Source organism: Lutra lutra, chromosome 3, assembly GCF_902655055.1.
Source record: "Lutra lutra chromosome 3, mLutLut1.2, whole genome shotgun sequence".
Classification (NCBI taxonomy): domain Eukaryota; kingdom Metazoa; phylum Chordata; class Mammalia; order Carnivora; family Mustelidae; genus Lutra; species Lutra lutra.
This window is the reverse complement of record NC_062280.1, coordinates 96,482,931-96,510,495: the sequence shown is the minus strand read 5'-3', so window position 1 is coordinate 96,510,495 and position 27,565 is coordinate 96,482,931. Positions and strand designations below refer to the sequence as shown.

Here is a 27,565-nt window from a genome sequence, read left to right as displayed (position 1 = left end):
GAGCCCGATGTGGGACTTGATCCCGGGACCCCGGGATCATGACCTGAGCCGAGGGCAGTCGTCCAACCAACTGAGCCACCCAGGCGTCCCGGGATATTTCATTTTAAAGAAAAGTGGGTCATCAGACACTGTATGGTCATACTGAAGTGTTTATAATGAAATCCATCTTTTACTAGTTTTCTCTCTGTCTCTTTGCAGAGGATGGCTAATTTAAGCTGTTTGTGGGAATAAGACATATGGATATCGAGGGTTAGGGAGACACTGAGATATCAGATCTTCAAGGTTTGTGAGCTTTAAGCACTTAGTCCAAAAGTGAGTATTAACATTTACATTTGCTCTTTCTAGCCATCTTTGAGCATTATCCCTAAAGCTTCATAGCGTATTTGGTAATTAACTTTTTTGGAAACATAAAGCATATAGTCTATAGTATAGTTACAAAAAGTAGCTCTATCAAAAACTATGGTTATGGGGCTCCAGGATGGCTCACTGGATAAAGCCTCTGCCTTCGGCTCAGGTCATGGTCTCAGGGTCCTAGGATGGAGTCCTGCATCGGGCTCTCTGCTCAGCAGGGAGCCTGCTTCTCCCTTTCTCTCTGCCTGCCTCTCTGCCTACTTGTGCTCTCTCTCTCCTGTCAAATAAATAAATAAAATCTTTTAAAAAAAAGCCTATGGTTATTATTATATCCTCTTCCACCCTAGTTCTTAGTCATTAGAGATCATGTGTTGTTTTCTTCTTCTTTTTTAGTTGCTTTTCTTCTAATAATTCAGTTTAGACTTTTGCTAGGGAACCTCAAATTTACCAGTCTTTACACCATTTATTGAAAATTGGGAGATCACTTACCTTCTGAAAGATTCTTCTTATTCTTCTTATCTTCTGAAAAATTTTGTCTCCTTAGTTTTAAAAAACTTACCAGTTCAGGTTTATTTATACTGTCAGGTTCATGAGATGACCTTAACAGCTGATCAGTTGAGATTTTAAGTTGGCTATGTGTTTTCACCTTTTTATCCCTACCTTACTCCTTATAGCAAGTATCTTTTTAAAGCCAAGTGTGTCTAGTAAACTAAACTTGTCTGGCTGGGACAAATTCAGCTTTAAGAAAGGTAAACTTCCTGTTTCAAGTGCAATAGGTGTTTACTCTTCATTTCATTTAATTTCTTGTGGAAATAAATGAGCTCTTCCTTTTACTTCCTACCTTACCATTTGCTCTTAGTGATAACTGTGGGACCACAAGTACCAGTTTACACCTGTTGCCCTGTGAAAAATAATGTGCCCTCTTTCTCTCTTCCTAGTTTGGACAAAAAATTACATGGTCATTCTTTCTGTCATTCACTTATGGCAATGATGGGCAGAAATGTTTTTGATTTTTTGGCTGGTTACTTGATTGCTTCATTTATCCCTTACACAATAAGTAGTCTACAGGACAATATTTGGGTACCCTGAAATCCTTAGCACGGAAAATAATTCAGGCATGTATGTGTCATTGTACAGGGGTCATATAACCTAATTTTTGTCTATGCACCACCAAAGGAAGTGTTAGAATTGCCTTTTAAAGAAAGAAAAATTCTCTCTGTTCTGAAGGATTTGGTACATTTTTTCATTTTCTGAGAATGAAAACTGCATATCTTTCTTATTTCCCTTTTGCCCTTTCCGCTGCAACACTCAGATCCAAATTAATCCTCAATCAGTAGCTGTTTTGACTGTTAATATATGTCTTCCTTTCCGTGAGAGTGATTTTATGGAATACTCTTTGGCACTTTGGAAGCCATCTTAAATTTGGGGCAAGGTATTTGATATAAAATCATAACCTTTTCAGCACTCAATAAATGTTAGTCATTACTTTTTTTTTTTAAAGACTTTATTTATTTATTTGACAGAGAGAAATCACAAGTAAGCAGAGAGGCAGGCAGAGAGAGAGGAGGAAGCAGGCTCCCCGCTGAGCAGAAAGCCCGATGCGGGGCTCAAACCCAGGACCTGGGATCATGACCTGAGCCGAAGGCAGCGGCTTAACCCACTGAGCCACCCAGGCGCCCCTAGTCATTACTATTTTTGAAATAAACTGAGGCTAGGTGGAGAGTACCCAAAGCTGAATATACTATTTTTATAACCCAGGTACAGAGAACAAAAACCAACAACTAAAAATAAGCTAGCTACATAGTACTAGCTTTAAAGTAAGTTTTAATGTTTACAGTTTGGCTCTGTGTTATATGTTGTCCTGTATATTTTGTATCTCTACCTCAGCAATAAGGTAGTCATGGGCAGTTGCTTACTTAACTCTTTGTGTCTATTTTTGAGACTTAAGGTTAAGTCTGAAAGAGTCACATTTCCCACAAGTATAGATAGTAGCATGTAGATTTTTACTGATATTTTTATAAACAAATAGCTAATATAAATTTTAGAAGACAATTAAGAAAAATACAAATCAACCAAAATAATGAAAACTAGCCACTAGTAAATTATTATTACACACAGAAAAACCACTGTTAACATTTGGTATATATCCTTTCAGACTTTAAAAAAACTAATTTTTTTTTCATTTCCTGGACAAATAGTTACCACTAATTAATAAGTAATTCCTTTTTTTTTTTTCTTTAACAAAAAATCAGATCACTTTCTACATACTGTTTTGTGGCACAGTTTTGTTTTTTCTTTCAACTAAGTATCATCATCTTGAATGCCAATAAAGGAATTTCTGCAGCTTATTGAGCGTACTTCCTTTTACTCAGCCGGTCCTGCAGTGTTTACACTTTTTCAATTTTTCTAACTGTACTATGATATATGTTGTAATTTTTTCTTTTGGATGAAATTCCTCTGAGTAGTCTTCCTGGATCAAAGGATAAGTTCAGTATAAGGCTTTTGATATATATTGCTAAATTTTACCTCCAAAGCTTTTGGACATTTTTCACTTCCACCAACAGTGTATGAAAATGTCCATTTTTCTGGGCCCTCCATGCAGTTGTCAGAGTTCTCTTCTGTCCTTGCCAGTGAAAAATGCTATTCTCCAAAATTGTGCTTTTCCTTTATCAAACCTTCTAATTTCTTTTCTGTGGAATACCTATTTATTTTTTTGCCTACTTTCACAGGTATGTTCATCTTCTTTATTTTGAAATTAAAAGTATCCTTTTTTTTTTTTTAAAGATTTTATTTATTTATTTGACAGAGAGAGATCACAAGTAGGCAGAGAGGCAGGCAGAGAGAGAGGAGGAAGCAGGCTCCCCGCTGAGCAGAAAGCCCGACGCGGGGTTCGAACCCAGGATCTGGGATCATGACCTGAGCCGAAGGCAGCGGCTTAACCCACTGAGCCACCCAGGCGCCCCTAAAAGTATCCTTTGACAGTAATTATTAAATTTTTGCTGCTGGAAATTATTGCACAGAGCTAACTGAAGATACTTTGCAATTTCAACAATAAGAATAAATTACTGCCTTGTGCAATGAGAAGATATATTTGAAATTTAAATGTAGATATACATATAGTGAATTGAAAGCTTCCTAAATAATTTATGATTCATATATCACTCAAATTTCATTTCATCTGACAGGTTCTCAACAACCACTGTCTCTGAGCTAGAAACACTATTTAAGTAAGTGGAATACTAGATTTCTTTTTTTCTGTTTTCATAAACTTGGCAGTTGCTTTGAAATACTGATCTAGGATACATATAGAATGTTTGATATTATTACACCTGTTCCATCTATAGAAAGGGCATGAGTTAGGGGTAGGAGTGGCACTCCCAACAGACCTCACAAGTTATCATTTATGCTGGTGGATTTACATAGCTCTTGTGTTTGGAGCCTCAGCTTTGAAGTTTTATTTTTGTTTTACTTCACTCCTGTGAATTATAGCAAGTACAGAGGTCACATATGTTAATAAAGTTTACCAGATGTCAAATTACTAATTCATTGTGAGAATTGAGTTTTGTTTCAGTTGGCATTACCAGTGCCTTCTCTCCAGGGTAACCTGCATGGGCTAGCCGGTTATAATTAGGTTGTTTGGTAACCAGGATTCCGATTAAAGTGAGTTGGTTGGTTGGATGGTCGCAGAGGAATATACCTGTTCTAGCAAAGGTAACAATCACACCTATAGGCCTGGGCAAAATGGTTTCTCCCTTGTTGGTGTTGGCACTCTTGACTCTCATATTTGTCTTCAAGATCAGGTTCTCAACTTTTTCAAGTATGAAAGAATTTAATTTCTAAAAGGTCAGTAGTAAAATGCCTGGAATATAGATCTTTCTTTTGCTCAGCAGTCTGCAGTTTGTAGTCTGGTAATCCCTGCTGTAGCCTAACAATCTTGCTTCTCTTTATGGACTTGGTCCAATTAAGGCCCAATATAATTAATTAGTACTCACTCCTTGAGATTATATACCCAGGTACTTTAGGTCTATTAAACTCTGAAGTCACATTTACAGTGACTTGATTTATTCCTAAAGATAGTCAATTATATAGTATGTTTGCATGCACATACACACATAAGCTTTACTTTTGACCCATATAGTATAATCTTCTTATTACTGCAGAGAGAGGGTTGGGGGCTCACTGCTTGTCTAAAGTACTGCCAAGAATGGTAAAGCTGATAATTCCAGCAAAGCAGAGTATGTCAAGACAAGCTATCGTATCTTATCTTTAAAAAAATTAAGTTAGCTCTTCCTATTTTTAGTTAAATGTCTCAAATGACATGGTACTCATAACAGCTCCTTTTCATTGAAGGGCTAAACCATGCCTGAGAATCACCTACTGATCTGGTCTCATTTCAGGGTTTATTTCCGTATGTAGGGTTTTTGGGGTTTTGGGTTTTGTTTGTTTGTTTGTTTTGGTCTTTTTATTATTCTTCTCTACAATTTTTCACTAAAAGAATCCCTATTCCAAGGGTGGATATTGGGTGACCTGTTAGGGGGATTTGGATTTATCACTTTGCTGCTAAGGGAACAATTTCCACATAGGTAACCACCTCAGGTAGATAAGAGGACCAACAGTTCTGTTCTGGGATTTCTCTGATATGAAAGCCAAAGAATGTGCAAAGAGACAGCAAAGGGAAGACTTCTTCCTCCCCTGCCTCCACCCCAGGGAATCATGATCTTAACAAACTTCAACTCTGTAAAACCAGTTACTCAAGCCAGAAACTGTAACATCACATTTATTTTCTCTGTCTCCCCCCAGTTTAGTAATTCACCATGTCCTGCAAATTTTACCATGGCTGCTGTTTTGTTTTGTTTTGTTTTGTTTTCACTGGCTTTACATTCTGGAGTATATGGACCAGACTTGCCCTACTTTGTACCACAAAAAAGAAACAATTAAGAATAGATGATAATGTTTGCCATTTAAACCAATTAAGAATGTAGAAGACATTGGGTGCCTAGGTGACTAAGTCAGTTAAGCATCTGCCTTTGGCACAGATCATGATCCTGGAGTCCTGGGATCAAGCTGGGAATCAGGCTCCCTGCCCAGTGGAGAGTCTGCTGCTCCTCATCCCTCTGCCTCTCCTCCTTTTTGTGCTCACTCACTCTCTCAAATAAATAAATAAATTAATTAAAGGATCCTTCCATTTAAAAAAATATAGAAGACATTTTAAAAATTATACAGTCACAAATAAGTGTTATATCAGAGTGATTAAGCATATGGACTCTGTAGCTAGACTACTCATTTCAAATCCTTGCTTTACCATTAGCTAGTTGTGTGACCTTGGGCAAAGCTAAAACCTACCTACCTATACCTGTACCTGTGTCTCACTTTTCTTACAAGGATACTTGTACTATTTACCTCATAGGGAATGCTTAGAACATACCTGTCACATAGTAAACCCTTGTTAAGTGTTAACTCATGGTCCTTTTCCTTTTTCTGTCCAAGGTTTAAAAGAACCTGTTCTTCAGCTAATAAATTTGCGTCCATTAATTATCAATAGCCCTTTTATTTAGATAGAGTATTCGAGGTGAGTCATTTTAAAATTTAGACAACTAAGTCATCCTTATTCTCTGCCACTTAAGTTTGTGTTCCACCAATTGATCTCTGGATTAATTCTTTGTTATTTGATATACAAGTTAAGTGATCTGGATGTTGAATGTCGTGTTCAGTTGTAATGCATTTTCTTACATGTTTCTGTAATTTAGGAATGCATAAGCAAATACTGCCTTAGCCCATATGCTTAACCAAAAAGAAAAAGGTCTTTCATTTGTTTGTGATTAAGGGCTTAGCTGGTTACCTTCAGCCTCTTGGAAATTTATTTTGTATAACTTAATTTTGTCAGCCGAGAAGGGGAAGATCAACACCAGAAAAACTGGTTCATGTACCCAAATGGACAGAAAACCTCTTTGAAAAAAAACAAAATGGTATCCCCCACCTCATGCAAGAATCAGAAATGATTTCCCCTGGAGAGCCTGGGTGGCTTAGTTGGTTAAGCACATAACTCTTGATTTGGGCTCAAGTCATGATCTCAAGAGCTGTGAGTTCCAGTCCCGCATCAGGCTCCTTTCTGTGTGGAGCATGCTGAAGGTTCTCTCTCTCCCTCTGCCTTGCCCCCCATCTCCATCTCTCCCTCTTTTTCTTTCCCTCCCTCCCTTTCTAAAAACAAACAAACAAAAAAAAATCAGTTTTCCCTTACAGCTATCCAGTTCTCCCAAAGTTATAGAAATGAGCATGAAAAGAATGAAATTAAGTAATTCATAGACATTGCTATTGAGAAGTACAGTAAAGCTTTTCACCAGTATTACCAGAAGCCTTGTTACTCTTGCATGACATCAGGTACACATTTTCATTACTCTCAGTCGTTTGGTCTTTGATTAGGCTTTGCTATCCCATTTTCAAAACTGTTATTTTTAATTAATTATTTATTTATTTTAAGAGAGAGAAGGCATGGGGAGGAGGGCAGAGGAAGAGGAAGAATCTCAGAGACTCCCTGCTGAGCACAGAGCCATCTCACAACCCTGAGGTCATAACCTAAGATGAAATCAAGAGACACACTTAACCATCTGAGCCACCTAGTATGTGTCTTTTGTGACAAAATTTCCTTCAGGAAGACTCATTTAAGCAATGACTTTATTAAAAAAAAAAAAAAAAAAAACTGCTTTTCTATTCCTTAGAAAAGTCAGTATACACATTATTAACATTCTTTGACTCATCTTGAACCCAAAGATGATTTTGATACATGTTCTACTACCAGAATCAGTATGTATTTTTAGTTGATGAGGAGTATGAAATGTTTGTTGGTAATTGTTTTTTAAATATATCACATATAGATAAATTGGATTTTTGTCAAATTAACAGGTTTTTATTTCAGTGGACATCATTAAGAAAGTGAAAAGACAACCCATTTGGAAAGGATAAACTGAAAATATTTACTTAATTAAGGAACTTTTATGTGGAAAATGCATAAAGAACTCTTAAAACTCTGTAGTGAAGACAAATAATCTAATTTTAAAATGGGCAAATGATCTGTATAGACATTTCTCCAAAGAAGATAAACCTATGGCCAATAAGCACATGGCAGGGTAACCAACATTATTAGCTATCAGGGGAAATGCACATAACAGTCATACCACTTTATACCTACTGAGATGGCTACAATCAAAAAGACAGATAATATGGGGCGCCTGGGTGGCTCAGTGTGTTAAAGCCTCTGCCTTCAGCTCAGGTCATGATCCCAGGGTGCTGGGATCGAGCCCCACATCGGGCTCTCTGCTCGGTAGGGAGTCTGCTTCCTCCTCTCTCTCTGCCTGCCTCTCTGCTTACTTGTGATCTCTGTCTGTCAAATAAATAAATAAAATCTTAAAAAAAAAAGACATAATAAATGTTAGTGAGGATAGAGAGAAATTGGAACCCTCTTAAACTGCTAGTGGGAATGCAAAATTGTATAGCCACTTGGAAAAGTGGAGTTGCCATTTGACCCAGCAATTTGATTCATAGATATATTGTTTATAGAAATAAAAGCATATGTCCGCTCAAAAACTTGTACATGAATTTTCATAGTAGCATATTCATGATAACCAAAAGATGGAAACAACCCCCAAATATCTACCATTTTTGTATGAAATATCCAGAGTAGGGAAATCTGTAGAAACAATAAATTAATGATTATCTAGGGTTGAATGGGAGTTGTAGGGATTAGGAGATACTAGTTAAAACCATACAGGGTTTCTTTATGGGGTGATGAAATGTTTTAAAATTGATTGTGGTGATAGTCACACTATTCTGTGAATATATTAAAAATTATTGAATTGTACACTTTAAATGGGCAAATAATACGGTATGTGAATTCTATCTCAGTAAGCTGTTATAAAAAGTAAATGTCAGGAGAGCTTCCACTGAAGACAGTGGTGGCCATCTAGCTACTGTCTCTCAGTTTTCCTTGGAAAAAATACAGAATGAGAAGAAAAAATCTATATAAAACTTGTAGACATAACATAAATTGAGAGAATTTAAAACCTCAAAATAACTTTAAGTAAAAATAAAAAATATCAAATCTAGCATATGACTCACACATTCACTCTATCCTGCCTGCCACACAACATTTTGTGGCAAGCAAAGACCAAAAAGGGGCGGGGGGACAGAATGAAGAGGGAAACTAAGCTTGATCTAAACACTCAGAAAGATTAAATGCACCCTAAAAATTCTAAAAGAGAATGATTGAAATCGGGTAGGAAGGAGTTAAAGATACAATTTGAGGAGGCAGCTTTCAGAATGTCTAGCTTCAGGGAAGGGAAGAAGGCACATAGAGAAGGGAGACGCCTTCTTTCATGGTTGGGTGGTGAAGAAAGAATAAAGCAAAAGCAGAAAATTCAAAATCCAGCAAGACAAAGGGAACCACAAAACTGCAGGATTCATAACCAACTTCTCCGGCCAGAACAAAACAAACAGTTGGCTGAAATATCTGGAATTTGCAATATTGACAGAAGAGGGCATCATTAAAATAGGTATCTGTGTATCATCCCAATAAAATAGTATTCAGATGAAAATTCACAGCAGTAAACAGATTTATCTGTAAAGTGAAAATTAGTGAATTCCTTTTCCAGCTCAAACCAAAATCTAGAACAACAATAGCAGAGTAAACATGAGGAGAGCACAGGAAGGAAATAACAAAGATAAAGTAGAAATTAATGAGGTAGAGAATAGAAAAATAGTAGACCTAATTAATCTATAATTTCTTTTGAATTACCAAAATAGACATTACTAGCTAACTTGATCATTGTAGAGGAAATAAAGCAAAAATATGAAAATAAGATAAGGGTTGAAAATAACCAGTGAAAACAATTCTTTTTGTTTTAAAATTCATAAGAGGACTATTTAGCAGACCTCACAGCAATTAATTGAAAACCTAGATGAGTAATTTCCTAGGGCAATACAGATTACCAAACTTGAGCGAGAAAATTTTAAACAGACCATTTTCCACAGAATAATGTCATTAAGAAATTACCCCCACTAAAAAGCATCAGCTAAAAAGCCAGATGGTTTCATAGAGGATTTCTACTGAACCTCCAAAGACCATTTTATTTCCACTGCTATATAAATTGTTCCAGAGCATTGAAAATTATAGAAAAATCCTAATTCCTTTTATGGAATAAATGTAGTGATATTTAACGTGTGAGAACAGTACAAAATAAAAAGAGAAGTACTATAAACCAATATCCCTTATGAATATTGATTAAAAAATACTAAATAATGTTATTATTAAGTACTATGAGATGATCATATATGAGATTTATTCATTCCAAGAATGCAGGGATGGCTCAGTATTAGAATATCTATTAATATGATGCTCCATATTTGGTAAGAAAAATCATTTATCTCCATAGATACTGAAACAGCTTCAAAAAAAATTCATCCATTCATGATAAAAATAAAACACACATATCCATTCAAGGAAATAGAAATTGAAGGATACTTTTTAAAATAATTTTAAAAAATCCTTAGTTCTAAACCCAGAAAGCTTATACAACGGGAATTACTAGTGGTATTTCCACAGTATGTGAAAATAAGGTTAAATAAAAATCTTTTAAAAGGTGGGGGGGTGCACCTGGGTGGCTCAGTGGGTTAAAGCCTCTGCCTTCAGCTCAGGTCATGATCCCAGGGTCCTGGGATCGAGCCCCACATCAGTCTCTCTGCTCAGCAGGGAGCCTGCCTCCCTTACTCTCTCTCTCTGCCTACTTGTGTTCTCTGTCAAATAAATAAAAATCTTTTAAAAGGGGCGCCTGGGTGGCTCAGTGGGTTAAGCCGCTGCCTTCGGCTCAGGTCATGATCTCAGGGTCCTGGGATCGTGGTCCCGCATCGGGCTCTTTGCTCAGCAGAGAGCCTGCTTCCTCCTCTCTCTCTCTCTCTCTCTCTCTCTGCCTGCCTCTCTGCCTACTTGTGCTCTCTCTCTGTGAAATAAATAAATAAAATCTTTAAAAAAAAAAATCTTTTTAAAAAAAAGAAAGAAAGAAAACAAGGTGAGTGCCTGCTTTCTCTACTAATATTCAACATTGTAATGAAAGTATTAGGAAATATAATTAATTTTTTTTAAGATTTTATTTTTTTATTTGACAGAGATCACAACTAGGCAGAGAGAGAGAGGAGGGAAGCAGGCTCCCCGCTGAGCAGAGAGCCTGATGCAGGGCTCGACCCCAGGACACCGAGATCATGACCTGAGCCGAAGGCAGAGGCTTTAACCCACTGAACCACCCAGGCGCCCCAGGAAATATAATTAGATAAGGAATTAATCAAGACATGAGAAAATGGGTAAAGGAAGTAAAATTATCTCTGTTGGAATATTATTAGCTAGAAAACATGAGAGGATCACTGATAAGACTAAATCAAAACAAAAGAATTGAGTAATGTAGCAGTATATAAATTAACTTGGCCTCATATACACAATTACTAATTAACACTCCTAATAATAGTGAAAACCCCAATTATAATAGCAACAAAGAGGGTTAAATACTTAAGAATAAACTTAAAAAGAATTGTGCAAAGCCTGTAGGAGAATAATTTCCTAACATTTTTGAAGGTCAGTGGTAGACTTGAATAGGACGACTGCATTATAATTCCTAAAATTAATGCAATCCTAGGGAATATAACAAGAAACTTCTTATTAATGAAGATAGACTCATTGGTACTCAGTTATATGGAAAAACAAACATACAAGAATAACCAGGAAGAGACTAAAGAAGGAAAAACTGCCAGGAAGTACTTCCCATACCAGACTTTAAAACATCTACTGTACAACTTCTACAATTAAAAAGTGTCCTACGCCCACACAAGTAAAATAGAGCTATGGGATAGAAAGCCCAGAAATAAACCAAGGTACCAGTGGAAATAATAAAGGTGGTATTTCATATCACTCAGGTAGAGAAGAACTTTTTTTTTTTTAAAGATTTTATTTATTTATTTGACAGAGAGATCACAAGCAGGCAGAGAGGCAGGCAGAGAGAGGAGGAAGCAGGCTCCCCGCTGAGCAGAGAGCCCGATGTGGGGCTCGATCCCAGCACCCTGGGATCATGACCTGAGCCGAAGGCAGCGGCTTAACCCACTGAGCCACCTAGGCGCCCCGAGAAGAACTTTTTAATAAGTGGTATCAGAATATCTGGGTAGCCATTTGGAAAGAGATAAGATAAGATATGCATTTTGCACAAGAGTAGACTCAACATGAAAGTGTATATACAGATGTTCATAGCATTATTCATAATATCCAAAAAGTGGAAACAACACAAATGTCTATCACTTGACAAATGGATAAACAAAATGTGAAATAATCATACAATGAAATATTATATGGCATGAGCAAGTGCTGATACATACATACAACAACATGGAAGAAACTTGAAAGCATGCAAAATGAAAGAAGGTAGGCAGGAAAAGCCATAGATTGTATTAATTACTTACATGTCCATAACAGGCAAATGATAATAGAGTAGGTGAGTGGTTGCCAGGAGTTGAAGGAATTTGGAATAAAGGGGAGCGACTGCTAAATGGTACGGTGTTTCTAGGCAGCAACCTCTTCGACCTCAGCTGCAGCAACTTCTTCCTAGAAACATCCCCAAAGGCAGGGGAAGCAAGGGCAAAAATGAACTATTGGGACTTCATCAAGATCAAAAGCTTTTGCCCAGCAAAGGAACCAGTCAACAAAACCAAAAGCAACTGACAAAATGGGAGAAGATACTCACAAATGACATATCAGATAAAGGGCTAGGATCCAAAATCTATAAAGAATTTATCAAACTCAACACCTAAAGAACAAATAATCCAATCAAGAAATGGGCACAAGACAGGAACAGACATTTCTGCAAAGAAGACGTCCAAATGGCCAACATACACATGAAAAAGTGCTCCATATCACTTGGCATCAGGGAAATACAAATCAAACCACAGTGAGACACCATCTCACATCAGTCAGAATGGCTAAAATTTAACAAGTCAGGAAATGACAGGTGTTGGTGACGATGCAGAGAAAGGGGAACCCTCCTACACTGTTGGTTGGAATGCAAACTGGTGCAGCCACTCTGGAAAACATTATGGAGATTCCTCAAAAAGTTGAAAATAGAGCTACCTTACGACCCTGCAGTTGCACTACTGGGTATTTACCCTAAGGGTACAAGTGTAGGGATCCGAAGGGGCTTGTGCACCCGAATATTTATAACAGCAATGTCCACAATAGCCAAACTGTGGAAAGAGCCCGGATGTCTGTCAACAGATGAATGGATAAAGAAGATGTGGTATATACACATACAATGGAGTATTATGCAGCCTTCAAAAAAATGAAATCTTGCCATTTGCAACAACATGGATGAAACTAGAGGGTATTATGCTGAGCAAAATAAGTCAATCAGAGAAAGACAATTATCATATGCTCACACTGATGTGAGGAATTTGAGAAACAAGACAGAGAGGATCATAGGGAAGGGAGGGAAAAATGAAACAAGACGAAACCAGAGAGGGAGATAAACCATAAGAGACCTCAGTCTTGGGAAACAAACTAGGGGTTGCTGGAGGGGAAAAGGGTGGGAGGAATGGGATGGCTAGGTGATGGACATTGTGGAAGGCATGTTCTGTGGTGTGCGCTGTGAATTGTGTAAAACTGATGAATCACAGACCTGGATTCCTGAAACAATACATTATGTGTTAATTTTTTAAAAAGTTAATCTCTTTGCAGTGATGAAAATGTTCTAAAGTTGGTAGTAGTGGTGGTCGAACAACTGAATATACTGAAAACCATTGAATTAGATACTTTTAATGGGTGAATTGTATGGCATATGAATTATATAAAATAAAGTTGTTACCAAAATAATAATAATAATCTGCAAATGGATAAAATTTTCAAAAGAGGGAAAGACTGAGACAGAGAGATCATATAAGAAGAAAATGGATTTTTCTTGTTTAACCATGGTGTATGGAAAGATTTTACTGCTATGACTCAAAAGTCCAGAAGTAAAAGATTGATAAAGTGGACTTCATAAAAATAAGAAAATTTTGCGTGGCAAAACCACTATGAGGAAAGTTGAGACAGCTGACAAACTAGGAAAAACTATTGTCAATATATACCACAGACAAAAGGCTAATAAAGAGCTCTCTTTTTTTTTTATTCTTTTATAAGATTTATTTATTTGAGAAAGAGAGAGTGCAGGTGTGTATGAGGTTGACAGGAGTGGGGTTGGGGGCGGGCAGAGGGAGAAAGAGTCCCAGGTAGGCTGAGCACTGAGCCTGATGTGGAGCTCGAGCTCATGACCCTGAGATCACAACCTGAGTGAAAACCAGAGTCTGACAGAACTGACTACACCACCCAGGTTCCCCATGAACTCTTAATAATTAAGGGCATAAAGTACAGATATATTGAGAGTCAAAGGACCAAAAACATGATGGAAAAATGTCTAAAAGACATAGACAACTCACAATGTAAATATGACCCTTAAATCCTTTTTTAAAAGTTTAATCTCACTTAAAATTAGAGAAATACAGATTAAAACAGCATTGAGATAACATTTCTTACTGGTCAGATTGATGAAAATTAAAAAGAATGACAGCACATTCTCTTGTGAGGTTATTGGGAAGTAGGCACTCTGATTACACACTGGTGGAAATGCAAGCTGGCATAGCTCTTCTAGATGGCAATTGGCAATCCCTAATAAATACAAATGCTTTTTTTTTTTTTTTTTTAAACAATATTTATCAGAATGAGACCACCCAAGCAGGAGAGCAGTGGAGGGTGAGGGAGAAGCAGACTCCTACCGAACAAGGAGCCCAACATGGGGCTCAATCCCGGGACCCTGAGGTCATGACCTGAGCTGAAGGCAGATGCTTAACCAACTAGCCATCCAGCTGCCCCAAAACATATGCGCTTTGAAAATTTTTTATTTAATCTTTACACCACACGTGGGGCTTGAATTCACAACTCCAAGATCAAGAGTCACATGCTCCTCCTACTGAGCCAGCAAGGCACCCCTTACACATGCACTTTTGACACTGCAGTCCCACCTGTAGGAATCTTCTGTAAAGATAACCCTTCCATATGCACAAGTTTGTTCATTTTAGAAGAGCATTTGTAGTTGCAAAATATTGAAATGCCCATACAGGAGAATGGCTGAATCAATTATAATAAAGCCACACAATAGAGTGCTGTATTGCTGTAAGAAAGAATGAGGAGGCTCAGTGGGTTAAGCCTCTGCCTTCGGCTCAGGTCATGGTGTCAGGGTCCTGGGATTGAGCCCCGCATCGGGCTCTCTGCTCAGCAGGGAGCCTGCTTCCCCCTCTCTCCCTCTCTGCCTACTTGTGATCTCTGTCAAGTGAATAAAAAAAAATCTTAAAAAAAAAAAAAAAGAATGAGGAGTATCTCTGAACTGTTGCGGTGCAATTAGGTGAAAAGAATAAACTATAAAACTATCTATATACTTTGCTACTCTTTGTATAACAAGAGAGATGTATATACATATATCTACTCATCTGTGCAAAAAATACAGGAATGATAAACCAAAAACTAATGAAATTTGTTTACTATAGGGAAGGAGTGGGAATGTGGTAGAAAGGTTGGGGTTAGTGGGAATGAGATTCTTGGGATGAGGAGGAAGTGACATGTCTCCAACTATACTTTTCTTTATAACTCTGACTCTTAGAACTCCAAAAATAAATAAAAACCAACCCAGTGTATGTGTTTGGGCAGGCAGAGGGGTGGGAGTAGGGATTCCAAAATGGAATATAAATGCTAGCAAATGAACCTGATCATATTACAAATGAATAACATAAGTACAGTTATTGAGTGGGGAAGAAAAGAACTAAGTAACCTTGGGAAACTTTGATTATGTAAAGACAAAAAGAACAAATATTGAGCTCTGTGTACTAATTGTGTTCTCCCAGAGATATTGGTTAAGAGTTCTGAGACTAACTTTTTTGTATACTAAGTTTCAACAACTAAGTGAATATATCATAGATAACAAAAGTATGATTTCTCACTGTTGGATAAAGCACTTAAAGATAGTGAAAAGAATAGTCTAGAATAGTCTTTCACTGGAGTTGGACATATCATTAAATCAGGAAGCCAGGATTGAATGCATATACAAATGCAGAAATACAGAAGTAAATATAGATGTATGAATGTATATGTCTATCTCTCTCTCTTGAGAGGGACAAAGAGCACTGAGACCCTAGTCAGAATGAGCATATCAGTGCCCAGATCCTCTGAAATACTATTTCCAAAAATTGGAAACATGGATCCTTGGAGAAATGTTTTTTTCTGAGTCTGGGACCCAGAAAATACAAATGAACCTGGAACATCATGTAGTACCAGAAAGTAATTTTTTTAAATAATGGTATTAGGTTATAATATTATATAATAGTATTAAGTTATAATACATATTCAGATGTTCATACATATAAAACATGAAGAGCGAGAAGGGATAGTGCTTTCTTACAGTGGTCCAATAACTATATACTTCCAATAAGTACAGAAGAGAAGAAGGAAATCAAAATCATCCTTAGGCAAACAGCATTGTAGTAATTATTGCATGCAGAAGTATCAGTGGATGCTAAAATGAGCAAATTATGAGGAGAAACAAGATGTTTTCAAAGTTATCGAATGCCTCTCCACAAGATATTTATTAATTACAAAGGGGAAAATAGCAACTGTATAGGAAAAACATGGCAGACACCACCATAAGTAATCCAAGTAAAAATCACCAGTTATAAGACAATATGGCAACATCATGTATGCCCAGATATAGTGCACTGAGAAGGGTATAATTTCACTTCTGTGGTATTCTTGCCAAAAATGCATTATCTTGGGCGCCTGGGTGGTTCAGTCGTTGGGTGTCTGCCTTTGGCTCGGGTCATGATCCCAGGGTTCTGGGATCGAGCCTCACATTGGGCTCCCTGCTCTGCAGGAAGCCTCCTTCTCCTCACACTCCCACTGCTTGTGTTCCCTCTCTTGCTGTCTCTCTCTATATATCAAATAAATAAGTGAACAATCTTTAAAAAAAAAAAAAGTGAACTTCATGGTTCACAAGATGAAAGGAATCTATCCCATGAGGAACATAATCCCTTCACATTTATATTATCCACCTTTGCAATTTATCAAATCCACTGAGAGCAAACAAGCCAACAGATTAAGCCAGATTAATCTGGGGCCACTTGTAAGTAGTGCGTGATAGAAACTTGTTATAGAATCTAATCAGTGGGGCACCTGTGTGGCTCAGTCATCTAAGCATCTGACTCATGCTTTCGGCTTAAGTCATGATTTTGGGCTCCTGGAATCGAGCCCTGAGTTGGGCTCTGCAGGGAGTCTGCTTGGGGAGTTCTTTCTTTCTCTCCCTCTGCTCCTCCCCCCCAATAAATAAATCTTTTAAAAATCCAATTAGCTAGTTTATGCTACTATCCAGTTTACATTAAGACAGGCAGTTATCGGGCACCTGGGTGGCTCAGTGGGTTAAGCCTCTGCCTTCAGCTCTGGTCATGATCTCAGGGTCCTGGGATCGAGTCCCACATCGGGCTCTCTGCTCCGCAGGGAGCCTACTTCCTCCTCTCTCTCTCTCTCTCTCTCTCTCTCTGCTTGCCTCTCTGTCCACTTGTGATCTCTCTCTGTCAAATAAATAAAATCTTTAAAAAAAAAAAAAAAAAAGGACAGGCAGTTATCATGTCACTTCACTTCTGAGCTTTAGTTTCCAAACTATAAAATAAGGTGGGGACTAGATAAGAGTGTTTCTGAGGTCCATTGCAAATGTATAAAATTCCATTAGTTATTTCAGAAAGCATTTTACTAAAGATGTGTAATTGTATAGAAGTGCTTTGACCAAGCCAAGACTCAAGATTTTCGTACTTTTATTGTTTATTGACAATTATTGGAAATGAGTGTTTCTATTGAGGGGGCTATTCAGGCTGAAAAAAAAACAGGCTACAGGAAATGAATTTCTTCTTTTTATGTTGCTGTGATTTCATTTTCAGTAAAAGTAGCAGAATCTTAAGGAAATGAGGAAATTGCCAGGGTTCAAATGTGTCTCTAGCACAGAATACTACTTGGAGAGATAACTTATTCAGTAACACAAGGAGTGTGTTAGGGGGTGGAGGGAGGTGTAAAACCCCACAGCCTTTGGCAAAGAGTAGTGGAAAGAACCCTCCCTTACCAGGATAATGTCTTCTGCATCTTATTTTTTAATATTTCAAAGTCAAGTATTTTTACTTCAAATTACAGAGTTTTCAAAAAGAAAATGTATTTGTAATAGATTAATGCTTTATGACAGTCACTCTGTCCCCCTTTTATAACATTATTTAAAAAATAATAATCCTAATAAAAGTACTGTCACAGTTTAAAAGATGTGTCAAATTCCATACATTAAAAAAGCTACAGGGCGCCTGGGTGGCTCAGTGGGTTAAGCCGCTGCCTTCGGCTCAGGTCATGATCTCAGGGTCCTGGGATCGAGGCCCGCATCGGGCTCTCTGCTCAGCAGGGAGCCTGCTTCCCCCTCTCTCTTTCTCTGCCTGCCTCTCCATCTGCTTGTGATCTCTCTCTGTCAAATAAATAAATAAAATCTTTTAAAAAAAAAATTTAAAAAAATAAAAAAATAAAAAAGCTACAGTAGATTAAGACTTTATCTCAAAAACAAAAAAAGAAAGGAAAACCGCTAGAAAAGGTTATACAGAAAAGTTTAATGATAGTAGTATAATGAGCGTCCAAATACCTTCTGGTTTTACCACTTCTTAATATTTTGCCATATTCACTTGTTCTGTCTCTTTGGCTAATGTGTTTTTATCATACCCCCAAATTTTAATATTGATGAAATATCATCTCATGTACTAACCATATGATTGACCTTCCCCATTTGTTTGTAAATACCCTTCATAGTTTTTTTTAAAAATCAGAATCCAAACAAACATAACACTTTATATTTGTTGTCATCTCTCTCTAGTCTTTCATAATTTTGCGTATTTTTTCATAATATTGATATATGAAGAGTTTAAGCTGGCTGTCTTGTAGAATGGTCCATAGTATAAATTTGTCAGATTGTTTGCTCACGACTGGGTTCAGATGATGTATTTTCAGAGTAATATTACATAGGTGGTTATTTTTATCCCCTACTACATTACATCAGAAGGCCTATAATGATTGTCTATCGTGTTATGGGTGATGTTAAGTTTGATCACTTGGTTAAGGTAGAGTTTGCAGGTTGTAAACATACCTTTTACTCTTTGTAATTAAAAGTTATCATAAATTGAAGAATATCTTGTCTAGTAACTGTCTTTCACCCAGTAGGTTGTGTCATATATTTCTGACCCTTGCCAGAATCTTACTGCATTACTAGTTGCAAAATACTGATTTTCTTCTTATAAAAAAATGTTAACTTTCTAAAAAAATAGTTGTCTTAAGATGTCCCTTACGGTAATTATTTGCTCTTTTTATTAACAATGTTGGGAAATACGTGAGAGAACTAGATTCAAATGTTGTTTCTAACTTAAAAAGTCAGGTGAGAGCTAAGGCACCAAAAGTTAAGAAAGTTTATCAGGAATGTCAGTAATTAGATTTAGACAATTAAATTTCTGTTATTAGTCCCATAGTTGCCCTGGTTCCTATAATTCGATTGGGAATTAAGTTTTCACCTCATAACTACAGTTAAACACTATGTTAATAGAGGCAGTGTGCTTCAGTTTTTACAGAGGACGTTACTGAGCATTCTAAGAAGTACAGTATGAAATTTGAGATTAAGCAAAAAATGAAATGTTTTAATTCATCTTTCTTTTACTGAGGATTTATTCTTGAAAGTTTTCCTTTGTTACCTGACCTTGTTGGCATGTTTTAATGTGGCGTGTTTTAATAACATTTCCAAGACATCATAAAAAACCTTTCCAAATCTGTTTCACCGTTTATTGGTATGAAACACTTAAAGGGTACAGACAAGGCGACTTACTAATTAATGATAATAGCATCCATTAATGGTTATTAATGGTATGGTATCCAAAAGGAATATTGAAGGCTCTGTGTCTTATTGGCTAGGTGTAGATTGTTCCTAAATGAAAGGTTCATTATCCATGGAGTTCACTGTTACCATCTAAGTCCTTTCCCTTCAGAATCTACTTGACAGTAGTATAACTACATTTTAAAATTTTTTAGTTACGATTTTTCACTAATTCAAAATTCCTTGAATTTATAAGGCTTAAAAACGTCCAAAGTTCAAAAAGAGAAAATAGAATCATATGGAACATTATCATCCCAATATACAAGTAGATTTATCCTGACCCATCTGACTAGTAGAAATACTCTTTTTAATTTTTGCTACAATAACAGTAGGTTCCTTCATCATTCTGCATTTTAGTGTATCCATCTGTTTCATAACAAAAGCCTTTATTATGGTTTTTAAGAAAAGCTGCCTTGAATTTATGTTTCTCATATGGAACAGATTCTGAGAAAAAATCATTTGTACCCTTTGATAAAAGCAGTAACCATATAAGGAAAAGTCAGGAACTTGGATATTTGTTTTGGGATATTCAGGCTTGCTTTTTTACCTCTGAATGCATCTAAATACCGAAAAGTACAGGGCATGGTAAGGATTATAATCTAGGGAGGTAGGTATTTTGAGGAACTTTAAATTATTGTGAAACCTCTCAGTCAAAAATCACTGATAATAGCTGCTGTTACCACGTTTGTTGTTTGTATAGTCAGAAAGGTTTTGTGGATTTAAATCTATTATTAAGTTATTTATAGGGCTGATGAAATAGAGCCTATTTTTGAGAGAGGAATAACATTTCCAAGTTAAAAAGTCAGTGTCTTTATTTTGCTGTTTGCTAGTTGATATATAGTGCACTGATGATCTGTTAGGCTGTAAGGGCTTATCAATTCTTTAAGACTTAACCTTTTAGTGGCAGAAAAAGCAGTATGTCTAGTTGGTGGGATACATTTTTCTTCCAGTAGTACAAGTTATGTATAAGCTTTGTCTGATTAGGATCCATACAAGATTCCTGTGTGCTTACAGGAAGTATGATCTTTGTCTCGTAGAATGTGAAACAAGCATGTGCATTACCGAGCTATCAGAGAAATCAATGCTTCGAATTTAAAAAACACACTTGTCTGCTTATTTGGTGTTTTACCCAACAGACACAGTTGGTTGTCTGTTTTCTTCATTTTGTGTGTCTGCTCCTAGTTGTTGAATGTTTAATAAGTTGTGTTTTTTTGTTGTTTTTTGTTTTTGTTTTTAACTTGGTTTCGGTTCCTTCCTTTTCTTATAAGTCGACCACTTGAGCTCATCTAGACAACAAGCATCTGACACAAGGCAGAATTGTCCTCTGATCTCAGTTCTTTTGCTGTCTCCATCTGTTGGTGTGAAGAAGTAATGCTCTTGCCAGAATAAGCAAGCTCATTTTAATTTTAGCAAAAACAAATTAACAAATAAGTAATTATGCTCTTAGTTGCATTTTCTTCCTTTGTGACAATTAAGTCAGTATGAAGATGCAAAATAATCCTGGGATGTCAGCTTTCGTAGGCAGATTGTCTTTGTTTTTTTATAGACTTTTTGCTAATGATACTAAAAGTGTCAAAGAGAGTTATTAAAAACCTGATGTATTAACCACGCCTAGATTCTATACATTTTGTTTTAGGGAATTTGAGAAGAAGAGAATTATCTTAACTTTTTTCACCAGTGTGAGGTCAGGAATCAGTGTGCAAAAAAATTTTAAGAGCGAGAAATCTCAAATATCCTGACAGCCTTTGCACATTCACAGTTTCATGGGCTTTTGCATCATTGCTCCTGAATTGCTAATGAAGAGCTCAATATAGCTTCTGATGCATTTCAGATATCTTGGGTGGTGACTGGCTAGAGTGTTACTGACATCACAACATACAGCTGTTGACTTTCTATTGTCTCTGAGTCCTCGGCAAGTGCTTTAGACTGCTCTAAAGCAGCGCTCCCCCAATGCCTGACTAATCAGCTGGCTGTGTGTGCGGTGAGCTCTGTAGAGGAGCAATGCAGAGCATCGGTTTACAGATACTATGGAAAATACATCTTCATTCACTCTCTGTGATGAAGCGAACGCCAGTACAATGAAGGTATGTATGTGACTCTTTATTTGCTAAATGTTACAAAAGGTAATCAAATCTGTGAAGTTATTACTTCATGTCACTTAGTGCCATAATTTTGCTAGGGGCATGTGTGGTAAAATCCTTACCATGTCCAAAATGACAGCGTGTTTTAAAAATGCTTTTTGCTTATTTTTGCAAAGGTGGATTTGTTTAGGTTGATAGAATGAGTAGTAGGAGTCATTTACTTCTTAGCTGAGGACAAGTTTTTCCTTCCCTACCCCAAAATTTGTGATAACTCTTTGTGCTGTATTGATTGAACAGTTTACCTGTATGCTCCTTATTATTTGTGTAAAGCAGTTGGAGAAATGATTTCTCTTTCAAGTTCTTCATAAATAGATATGCTTATGGCTTGTTGAATCTTAAAAATTTCATTGTGGAATAAATGCAGTGTAGATGAGACTCCTCTTTTGAGAATTATGAAACTAAGAACCTTAACTTTCAAAGCTAATGTTAATTTTTTATACCCTTCTTGGGGAAAGAAGTAGAATAATTTTTAAAGCGCTTATAACAGGGCAGTACCTAGATACATAGCAGTGTCATTGCTATGATTAGCATGATCATACCACATTGCAAAAGAGCTAATGCTAATAAAACTCTGTAATTTTTAAGAACTATCTTATTTCTAGTCATACTGTCTAAAAATTTTGACAATTACCTTCAAATTTTGTAATTCTTCAAAACAGGAATCTTACCATATAGGTAAGATACAGTGACATTACTAAAATATGTCCATTAGTGTGTGACTGGCTCGTTTGAAAGGTTTTTGAGAGTTTGCTTCCTTTTCACCTAGAATTAGCCAAAATTTTACCAGTATATGAAATTGCTGTGCTATTTTCAAACTCCCTCCCCATATGAAAGTAATTTTGATCCTGAGAAATAACTCATCTCTTTTAGAGGAAACAGGAAGAAAATCACTAAATTGTCTGTTATCAGTGCTGAATATCATTACTTCTTTCTTTTGTTTCTTTCTCATTCCTAACTGTGTAAATAATTAGGATCATGAAAATATTAATAGCTATTAATAAAATTAGGGTCTTTTATCTGATACATTATTTCAACCTAATGCCAGGAGGATTTCATCATTTCTCTTTTAAGCTTCAGGGTTTCTTTGAAGTTTTATGTTGAGAAATAGAAAAGAAAAAAATTACACAGCAGGTACTCTGAATCTTGTCTACAACTGTTTTCACCCATCTTTTTCACATTCTACATTTTTTTTTACCTTTCCTCTTTTTTATTCTTTTTTTTTTCCTTAGGTTTCTGGTTGCATCTCTCTCTGCCTTCCCCTGCCCCACCCGTGTGTGTGTGTGTGTGTGTGTGTGTCTGTGTGTCTGTGTGTGTGTGTGAGAGAGAAAGAGAGAGAGAGAGAGAGAATGACTTTCTGAGTGTCTCTTCCTCTCTCTCCCTCCTCTCTCCCTCTTTTCTTCCCCTAGCCCATTGGTCTTTCCCAGTTTGTCTCAGTCTCTGTCCCTTTCTGTCCATCTATCTTGCATCTCAGGGTCTCCCTCCCTGTTTTTCTTTTCTTTTCTGCTCCTCTGACTCTCCCTCTTCCTTATCTCCCTCTCTGTTTTTGCCTCCATGTCCCTGTCTAGCCATCTCTATAGCTCCCTCTCTTTCTCTGTCTATCCCTTTTCTCCCTTTATGTTTGTCTCTGTATCTCCTTCTGCCTTTGTCTCTGGTTCTGAGTGTGCCCCTTTCCCCCTCCATCTTTCTGTCTGCCCTCTCCTCTACCCCTTCCTTCTTCCTCGCTTACCATCTTCTTACTCTTACGTCCCTTACCTTTTCCCTGCCTCTCTGACCGTATTTCTGTCTCTCCCAGTCTCCCTGGCTGACCTTCTCTTTCTGTGTCCCTCCCTCCCTCTCTTGGCATTTTGCTCACTTTTCCACCCTACCGTCAGATCTTTTTCTATCTTTCCTGTCCAAGCTGTACTCACACACATGTACACTCTAAATTTCATTGTCATACAGTTTTTCCTTTTCATTAGAACCAGATCTGCACTTGACTTTAAATTTTTTTGGTTAATTAATAATAGTTACTAGTTGCATTTAATTTATGTTAATTAAACTCTGCTTTCTAAAAGATATTAATGGGTAAATAATCAAATATATTTTAAATAAACAGATATTTACCCTTTGCTCAATTTCTGTATTTTTAGAAACTTATGTTTCAGGTCTTACAAGTGGATTGAAAAGATCACATATTGAAATTATCATTAAAATGTTTTGCCTTCCAAAGATACATGTTTACACTTTAAAGGGAGAGCTTTTTCTCTTAATTCTTGTATTTTTCAAGATTTTTAGAAAGCAGTTTTAAAATTACTTTTCAAGATAATTAAGACAATATCCCATCTCATAATGGTGTTCCCGGTTATAATAACTTGTATTTTTTTATACCTGTATGGCTTTTTTTATACCATCCTTTATTTTCCAAAACTGTTAATTGGACATATGTTGGGATTTTTTTTCTTTCATTTTTAACTTTTTACTTTGAAATAATTATAGATTTATAGGAAACAGCAAAAATAGTACACAGAGGTCCCTTGTGTGTTTTCATTTAAAGATTTTCAGGATTTTTTAAAATGTTTTCCTCAAGATTTTGTTTCTAGTGTCTCCGTTTTTTAAAATATTATGAAGAACAAAAATTCACTTAGCATTTACCTGTTTACATAATCACAAACCTAGCAACTGCCATTATACTGTGTTGGCTTAATTTTGTAAAAGCAGATTGAGACAGCAGTTTGATGAGGCATAGTATATCTCAAATAGCGTCATGGTTTCATGATAACTAGCATAGAACTATCAGGGAAGAAAAATTCAGTTAACAAGCTATAAATGTTTAAAAAGCCAAGAAAGCTGTGTAAGATGAAAATCTTTTCAGAGCAGAGTTAAATGTCATTTTCGCATGTATCCCTCCTCTAAAATTTATGTAGCACTTGTCATTGCTACCTTCTTTTGATTCCTGCCCTGCTTCTCACAGTTTGCTTCGGTGCTGTGAAATCAGACTCCTGGTCCTGTGGGGTGGGAGTGAAATAGGACAGAAAAGTCTTTGTCTTTGTAAACCTTCTCATCACACCTCTCTGGCCTACCAACACTTATTCTCATTGATACAGGTTATTTTAATAAAGTTAATACAGTGATTCTTATTTTTTTAGACTGAGATCCTCTAAGCCGTAGAGTTGTACAGATGTGCTTTAGTGACTAGAGGGAAGCCTGAAGCCCAGTTAATGTCTCTTGATCCAGCCCCACCTTTTCATTTGACCAGAGCAAGGTTTGGGGGGGCGGGAGGGCAAATGAAGGGAGGGAAGTGTGTGTATGTGTGTGTATGCAATTATATATATATAAATTCATATTCCATATTTTAGAATATATGTATTTATTTATAGATAGAATATTTTAGAATATATATTTACTTAAAATATATATTCTATATTTTATGTATAACATGCATATAAAAATATTACATGTAAAATATAAAATAAGAATTGCTAACTAGGATTCATGTATATGCTTCTGGAGAACTAAGAAACCCTGAGAAGCACATGCAAAAATGTCTCTGAATATACACGAGTTTGAGTGCTACGTTTCTACAGAAAGGATTGTTGGATTTAATAGGACTCTCAAGAGGATCCTTTCATGGTCTAAAAATAATTAAGAATTACTGCTTTATGGTGTCTGTAAATCACTACTCGATCTGTGTGGATTTAACATTTTCTCTTTATCTTCAAATGCTTAGAAGGGTGTATGATTTCCTCTAGCAGCAGGCACTTCCACAAAAATCATATAGTAGTTTGAACATATGCAATGACTGATTACTATACACATCTGATGTCAGACTACAATACGGATTCACCAGAGAGATACAGTAGAATGTTTTGTTTCGTCAGTACTTTCAAAGTGCTTCTTAAACCACAACTTCTTTTAATATATCTAAAATAAATGCCAAAATAATTGAGGACTGCATGCCCCCATTGAGCTCCAGTGAGACGGTTGTAAAGAAAGCAAGAAATTTATATTAATAACTACTAAAACAATTTGATGTGGTGGACATGGCTAGGCAATAATGAACGAAAGTCCTTAAAAAATTAGATCTGAGGGGCGCCTGGGTGGCTCAGTGGGCTAGAGCCTCTGCCTTTGGCTCAGGTCATGATCCCGGAGTCCTGGGATCGAGCCCCACATCGGGCTCTCTGCTCAGCGGGGAGCCTGCTTCCTCCTCTCTCTCTCTCTGCCTGCCTCTCTGTCTACTTGTGATCTCTGTCAAATAAATAAAAAAAAACAAAAATCTAAAAAAAAAAAATTAGATCTGAAATGTATTAGACTCTGAATTTATTCATTGTGTGCAAAGACATAGGCAGTTGAAGCAATTAAATTGGACAGAATCTTGGGTATTTTAAAGAGAAATTTTATCTGCTCATTGTGCAAGTTAGGTGTATAGTATGAATGCTAGAGACCATGAAGGTCTCAGCAGTGTTCACTCATGCCTAGTAGCAGCATCCTCAAGCTATAAAAGTATTTGCACTTTGTTGTACACAGCCTTTTGTAGAGTCTGAAGGTAGACGAGGGCAACTGAAAGACAACACCTGTTCTATCTCAAGCTGTTTTTAAGCTATTTTTACTGACCATGAAATGTTCTTTGACCAAAAGAAGAAATAAAACATTTTTGAGCTTTTTTTTTCCCTCCGAACATAATCCCTAGGTGCTTTTTGAAAGAGGGTTGTGATCCTTTGTTAGAAAGAATGTAGTTGGCAATTGAAGAAGTGAAGGGTGGCATATTAGTAGTTATAAAACAGAATTCTGCCAAGTGTAACCTAAATTAAAATCCTATAAAGGAAACAGATTTTGTGTAAGAAAGAAATGGGTTGTTAGGTCTACTGATTCAAATGCTAGAGAGAATATGAAGTTTCACATGTTGATGAAATATATTAAGCCATCAAAGAAACTTTGGGTGGATTAGATACATGTTCCAGAAGCCCAGCATGAGTTTTACTAAGACTCTTTGATGACAGAGCTTAATACTTCTAAGGCCTTCAAAGAATTTTCATTGTGATCCTTTGATAAAAGTGAAATGCTAGTCGTGGCTAAAAAGTACATGGAGGGAAATTCATTTAGTTATATTAGTTCTACAGAGAAAAAAATACCAAGTGAAATAGAATTTTGAATGAGCAGAGGGAACATCACATCACAGTCTAGCTAAAATACCACAAAGACTACAAAGGTTTCTTATGGGATAGCCTAGCACTTGGCACGGTCTGTGGAGAGTCTATACCTTCTCATTGATGGCATTACGAATGGTTGAATAAAGAAGCTGGGATTGTGCCCATCATGATGCTTGCTTTTATTTATGAGCTGTATACTACAGATATGCTGTGAAACCATCACAAAATACTTTAGTAAGGAATGTAATGTGTGAGACTAGACAATGCAAAAGATTGATAATTGCAATGACTTCTTATACCAGCTAACCCAGAGTTGTGCTTAACTTCACCTACAAATCTCCGCCTCAGACACAAGCCATCCTCATTTCTGACCAGTTCGCTGTGAAGTTTCCTAATACCCTCTCAGAATTGATAATTTACTAGAACAACTTAAAGAACTCAGGAAAGTGCTGTACTTAAAATTGTAGTTCTATTATAAAGGATGGAATCTGCATCAAAGGAAAGACACAAAGGGCCAGATCTAGGAGGATCCCAAATGCAGAGCTTCCCTTGTCCTCTTTCTATGGAGTTAGGATGTATTATCTTCCCATTCAGTGATATGTGATGATATGCAGAATATTGCAGTCCAGGGACTCTCGCCCAGGCTTCAGGATTCATAGTTTTTATTGGAGCTCTGTTAAATGAAAGATTAAACCATTGGCCATGAAGTTGAACTCAAAACTCCCACCCCACCCTTCTCTTCTAAGCACTCATGCAGATATTGCATGGCTCAAAACCCCAACTTGCTAATTACCTAGTTAGTCTTCCTGGTGTGACTGTCCCCATCCTGGATCATTCATTAGCATAAACCCACTTTGGGGCCTACCATGAGCAGCTCATTAGGGTGAACTATCAAGACACACCATCAGTA

At 36.7% G+C, this 27,565-nt stretch overlaps 1 protein-coding gene across 1 annotated transcript in view; it reads left to right on the top strand.

Moving 5' to 3' along the window:
* Positions 1 to 27,565, top strand: part of R3HDM1 (R3H domain containing 1) — a 206,095-nt gene that overhangs the window by 32,208 nt on the left and 146,322 nt on the right. Inside the window, 1 exon segment of the mRNA XM_047722506.1 lies at positions 24,655 to 24,770. The gene's annotated coding sequence lies outside the window, so the exon portion shown is untranslated.